Source organism: Lactuca saligna, chromosome 6 (assembly GCF_052625555.1).
Source record: "Lactuca saligna cultivar CGN05327 chromosome 6, ASM5262555v1, whole genome shotgun sequence".
NCBI lineage: Eukaryota > Viridiplantae > Streptophyta > Magnoliopsida > Asterales > Asteraceae > Lactuca > Lactuca saligna.
Genome location: NC_136422.1, coordinates 46,041,744 through 46,048,137, shown reverse-complemented (window position 1 = coordinate 46,048,137; position 6,394 = coordinate 46,041,744). Strand labels below are relative to the sequence as shown.

General features: G+C 28.3%; 1 long non-coding RNA gene across 2 annotated transcripts; it reads left to right on the top strand.

Moving 5' to 3' along the window:
- The first annotated feature begins 463 nt into the window (after positions 1-463).
- On the top strand, positions 464-2,961 carry LOC145002080 (uncharacterized). 2 transcript variants are annotated; one of them, XR_013661800.1, is made up of 5 exons: positions 464-625; positions 701-1,162; positions 1,857-1,903; positions 2,013-2,064; positions 2,727-2,961. It is a non-coding gene; the product is annotated as an uncharacterized LOC145002080 (long non-coding RNA). The 2 variants fall into 2 exon arrangements; XR_013661799.1 differs by having other exon boundaries at positions 1,810-1,903.
- Positions 2,962-6,394: the final 3,433 nt, after the last annotated feature.

Here is a 6,394-nt window from a genome sequence, read left to right as displayed (position 1 = left end):
GTTAGAGATTCTTGAAACCTGTATTTCCAAAAAAAAAAAGTTCCATAATCGATCCAAATGCTACATTTAGTAGATGGAAAGCTGTGTCGTTCAATCAACTACAGTGGAACCACAAGGTCAATTTTCAATCTCTTATTTTACAGCCCCATGGGTATGAAAACCTGATTTACTTACAATTTCTGAACTGACTTGGTTCCCTTTCGAATTTCAGTATCAGAATCTAACAATATGTTCGCATCTTCAGCACCATGGCTTCTAAATTCACAATTTATTTAACAATTTTATTTGTTAATCGTTACATTGTTTTCCGTTTGATTTTCGTTCACAAGTATTTTCATACAAAATTTCTATCTTCAATTAGAGATTCTACCAACCTGTAGCTCCGCAAATGATTCTCACTTCAGCTTTTACTTTTTGTTTTGGTTCAATCAGGTCTGGGTGTCATCTGATACATGACAACACTGCTATTTGTTTTGGCAACAATGTGGAAGCTTTATAACCATTTGAAAAATGTCCAATTTGGGTTAGCTTTGTGATTTCTTACATTCAAAATCATCAAGGAAATCATAAAAAAAGGCTTTAAGTCTTCATAATAAAGGTTCAGACATTGATGATGACGAAACAGGTACCTTTCATTGCCGTGAACCAACTTCCTTCTGTTCTGATGGAAATGTTGCTGAATTTGGGATTTCTTTTGCAGCTTTTTTCGGGCTTTTCACTTTTCCTAAGATATTCGTTGTAGTTCCAAGCAAAAAAATTTATCTCGGACCTTGAAACAGGTGGTAATGACATCTTTTTTAAGATATTCTTTAACTATTTATGATTTTATCATTAAGGAAGAAGGAATACTACTATTATTTTGGAACATTGCGGTATGTATTTTGTCTATGATTTTCATCAATGGTAGTTTTGTCTTTTAAAATATCTACTAGGTTGAGTGACTTCCTTTTTCTTTTACTTTTGTCTATGCCTTTCATCAAGGGTAGTTTTTTCATTTAAAACATCCGTTCTTCTTTTGTTTTCTTCAAGGTAAGGTTATCGATTTCTATTATTTGAGTCAACTGTCTTATTTTATTTCCTTCTACATATTTGGTCTGTACGTGGTCAAGATGATAAGATTGGAGTTCTTCTTAAGAAGGCAGATCAAGTTAATACTCTACAAGTAAGACCTACTTTCTTTTTATTCTTATACTGAATAAATTGTGTACATAAGACTAAATGACTATTTTGCCCTTAAGATTTAATCATGACATGTGGTTCTTGGGATTTAGCATAAATAAGCAACAACTTATCATGTGGAAACTTTTTTTTGGGGGCTAATTTCCTAATTATTAACCATGTATAAATGTTTGTATGCATTTTATGTTGACACTTCAGATTGTTACTTCTGGAAGAGTTGACTTTCACTTTTTCACTATGTTATCCATTTTAGAATAAAGATCAATAAAGATTTTGTTCCAAGGGTAATTTAGTATTTTGTGATCATTTAGTGTTAGCTGCAATTTCTCAATGTAGTTGAAGGCTTTTTATTTTAATCATTCAGGACCCGATGCAATAATAGTAATGCATTAATAAATATATCTTAAGAATGGAAATATTATGGAACTTAAAACCTATAGCAGCTACATTTTACCATTATAAGTTAGGTTCTATAATGGATGGATATAACTGTTTTAATGAATCATTCATTTATATAGGTCCTTAATGCTTTGTTTAGAACCTATGAATGTGCTCATCGTACCATTTAGGAGCACATCATCGTTTAACTTTCTTGACTAACTTAATTTCCCTTACCATGCCCCGTTATAGAATTGTAGACACCCAAGTTAACCAAAAAGCTTCAAATGTGAAAACAGGCTGCAACATTAGTGGATTACAGGAAGATGTATCTTATGTAAGCAAGGTATTTATAATTTGCTGATGTAGCTTCTACTTTTTATTGTATAATTTCTTTATGTATCTTATCTAACTAACAAATTCATTACAATGCATTTTTTGCTTTTTCTGCATAGGTACACATACATAGAGTAGTAGAGTGATGAAATATGAGAAAGTAACTCACAGGTTTGCTTATGTAATTAACTGTAACACACTTTAGTACATCACCTGAAAGAACACCTACAAAATCACTTTACTTTGATCATTCCACTACCTTATCACCTTAAATTCGCTCAACTGTCGAATTTAATGTCCACGAGATAAAAGGGAATCACTTTCATATAGTTTTCTATCTTTTTTGTTAAAATAGGACTCTTTTTACTCATACATGTTATGTTACAGAAAAATTTCACAGAACATGCAATTGTAACTTTCTTTCTTTCTTTACTTATTCTATTGATCTTTCCGTCTCCAATTATTGTGTTGAAGTTTCATTTATTTTTTTATTACGTGGGTAACCCTACCTGAAGGAAAACTGAATATTTTCTTGCATAAGTTTTGGATTTGAAGATTGTATAATAAATAAAACCACAAATTAACTACAATAAGAACTACAAGGTGCTACCAAAAAACTGTTAAAAAAGACTGCAGGGTGTTGATATTTAAAAACCCCATTTTTATTTGATCCGATTTGGCGGACGGGTTATGGGTAAACCAATTGAGTTCAAACACCCCCTTACATCCTTTATTTTTCCATCATTTTTTGTAGTAAAGTTATGACCCCATAATCTGTCATGGTAAGTTTCAGATGTTTCGTAGTTTGGAAAAACTAATGTGTCGCACCGCAGATTTAAACATGGAACAAAAAGATTATGAAGATGAAGGACTTCCATCAGGATGGGATAACACATATCAGCTAAAAGAAAAAGTGGAGCATATGCTTACAGCATAACTGTTTCAGCAATTTCAACAGGTGGTGGATTTTGGCATATAGTAAACAAAATAAAGCAATGTACTTTCATTTTAATGTTTCGTTTTCTGTGATTTTGATCATCAAAATACCAATTTACATTCATTTTTTTACTGTGTTTGCAAATGGGCGAATTACAGAGAATAGCAATATATTTTATTGTGGTTACCAATTAACGTGATGTACTATAGTTGCACACAAAAGAAACACCTTTAAACCCCCGCAACGTGGGGGAACGCATCTAGTTTGTAGTATAAGACTTTGATAAAAGAACATATTATATACCATATAACAACATATATTACAATCAAACCATGTCACCAAATTTAATCCAAGTTTGCAAGGGTTAATGGAGTTGAACATAAATATAAAAAATCAAATTTAACGAAATCATTGGTGATTGAAGCGGTTACAATTATACAAAAAAGATGCAATTCAATCTTAACACAACCACAAGCCTGCCACATGTGTGCTGTCAATTTTCCATAGCTAAATTATTAAAAATCAATATGTGAAGGGTCTTATCTAATATTCGCGTGTTGCGCAAAATAAAATTAAAATTTTTGGTAATGTAACGTTATTAAAATATTTATATCATTTATATTAACTATAAAATAATAATTATTTCATTTAATTTATATAAAATTATAATTAATTTGAACAATAGGTAAAATTATAAAATAATAAATATTTCATTTAGTTTATATAAAATTATAATTAATTTGAACAATAGGTAAAATAACGCTTATTAAATCAAATCATTTAATGGTCTCTACTCATGTTTTACGTGTGTATAACATTAGTTATATTTGTCAACTATTTTAATTACTATTGTTATGATTTATTAATTAAAAAAAAATTGAGGATGCTTTAGTTTCATCATGTTGATTATTTAAATTATCAACAACTGTTTGTAATCTACCATAATTTAATTTCTAAGTTTCTATTATTTTTAACTATTATTATTATAAACTAATGTGATATATACATTAAAGTCCCAATATTTTCATCGATTTGACAAAAAAAGTCCTAAACTTTATTTTTTTGACAATAAAATCCAAATTACCGGCAATTTTTTAACACGTTTACCCTTTTTTCCGGTTAGCCGGTAATTAGGGTTTTTTTTTGTCAAAAAAATAAAGTTTATAACTTTATTGTCAAATCGTCAATTAGGACTTTACTGTCAAAAAAATAAAGTTTAAGACTTTCTTGTCAAATCGTTGAAAATATTGAGACTTTAGTGTATATATCCTTTTTTTTGTTACAAATTTAATGGTATGATACTCTTTAAGCATAAAAGTTATTGAAACTTTGTCTAGTCAGCTAGATCCTATTGAAATTATTAACGTTTGCTTCTTGTTAAATTGTTTTTTTAATCTCAACAAACCGACATTGAAAAAAATGGAGATGTTTATGATGAAGAGGATGAGCTTCAAGATAATCAAGAAAGAAAGAAAGAAATAATCATGGTTGTGTTGGCTTTTTGCGGTCCCAAAAAAGGAGACATATGAAACCGAAAAAAAGAAACGAAATTGTCTTTCTTTCCTTTCTCCACATTCACACATTTTTTACTAGGCATGTGTTGTTTGTGTTTGTATAATCTGTTCTCGCTTTTTAGTTCAAGATTTGGCGGCGAAGCTAGAAGAAAATTTTACAAGTCTTTTTACTCTTTCTTGCTTTCTCTTTTGCATATGTTTATTCTGATCGTGATTGTGTCAGGGTAAAGATTATGATGATAATAAAAACAGTGGTGTTGCAACAAAAGTCGCAATTAAAAGTTCTTGGGTTACAAAAGTACACTAAAGTCCCAATATTTTCAACGATTTGACAAAAATATCCTAAACTTTATTTTTTTAACAGTAAATTCCTAATTGACGATTTGACAAGAAAGTCATAAACTTTATTTTTTTGACAAAAAAAATCCTAATTACCGGCTAACCGGAAAAAAATTGTAAAAATGTCAAAAACTGCAGGCAATTTGGACTTTAATATCAAAAAAATAAAGTTTAGAACTTTCTTGTAAAATCGATGAAAATATTCGGACATTAATGTATATATCCCTACATTAATTTAAAAACAATTTAATTAAATTTTAGTTATTATAAAATATAGTTTTCAGATACCTTTTAATTAATTCAATTCTTCAATTTATATTATTTTATATTTATTATATTTAATGTTTTTCCGTTAACTATATATATATATATATATATATATATATATATATATATATATATATATATATATATAATTTTTTTAAACATTATTTAATATTTTACTTTAGGTTGTAAAATATACACTAAATTTTTAAGTTTATTTGATATATTAATATAGGTTATTTATTTAATAATATATTAAAGTTAACAAATTAAGTATATCATATTGATAAGTCACAAAATCTTCCATAGATGATAATGTTTACAACTAAAAACGTATTTAAGTTATTAATTTAAGTATATTAAAGGGAAATATAAAGAATTGAGAGGTTTATATTAATACGATGAAAAAAATGATTCTTTTGTAATATAGTATGATATGATTTTTTAAACTATAAACCAAGGTTGTCAAGATCGGGATCGTACATAGGATCAGTTTTGGGTTTGCAAGATCGGGATCGGGATGCTAAGATCCCACAAAATAAAATATAATTTTAATTTATAATTTTTAAATATGAAAAATATTTCAAACATTTCATTTTTCGTTCAAAATTTATAAAAACTTCAAAATATAAGTCATAAATCACAATACAAAATGATAAATAGTAAATTGGTAAAGGGTAAAAGACATAAAGTGGTAAAAATAATTTTCATTTGCAAAAAAAGGAAGGTAGGATCAGATCGGATTTCGATCTTACGATCCTACCTGCGATCCTATCCTAAATACGATAAATTCACGATTCAGATTGTTTTTCATACCTAGGATCGTAGTATCGTACGATCCTACGATCAGGATCGCGATTTGACAACCATGCTATAAACTTATACATAGTTCTAAAAAAATTGATGGGTGATTGTATTTGCATTCAATAATTAACTCTGCATATACAGGTTGTCCCAAAGCTTAGGGAGCATTTGGGATTGCTTTTCATGCTAAAAGGTTCTTTTTGATAAAAGTTATTTTTGATTTTTTGGCTTTTTACAAAAAATAGTTTTAAAATATGTTTGTTTCATCTTTTAACTTTTCAAAAGCTAAAACTCAAAAGTTATAAAAAATCACAAATTCATGACTTTATAAAAACTTATTTTTGTTCTTGCTAAAAAATTATTTTAAAAAAACTTTTTGAAATGTCCAAACTTCTTTTTTAACTTTTAGTTATTTGCAAAGATGCCAAACATTTTTTTTATTTTATTTTTTTTAACTTTTAGCTATTTTAAAATTAAAAGATTTCCCAAACACCCTGGTTCAATTCAAAGGCATTTGGAGGCGTCATCTTGAGTGTGCAAGCATCTTCTTGAGAAGCAGATCGTCATCTAGAAAAACACGTTGTCCAAATCGAGGATCAGAATCTTTAATCGACTGAAGAACTGATCCTTCTCGTTATAATTT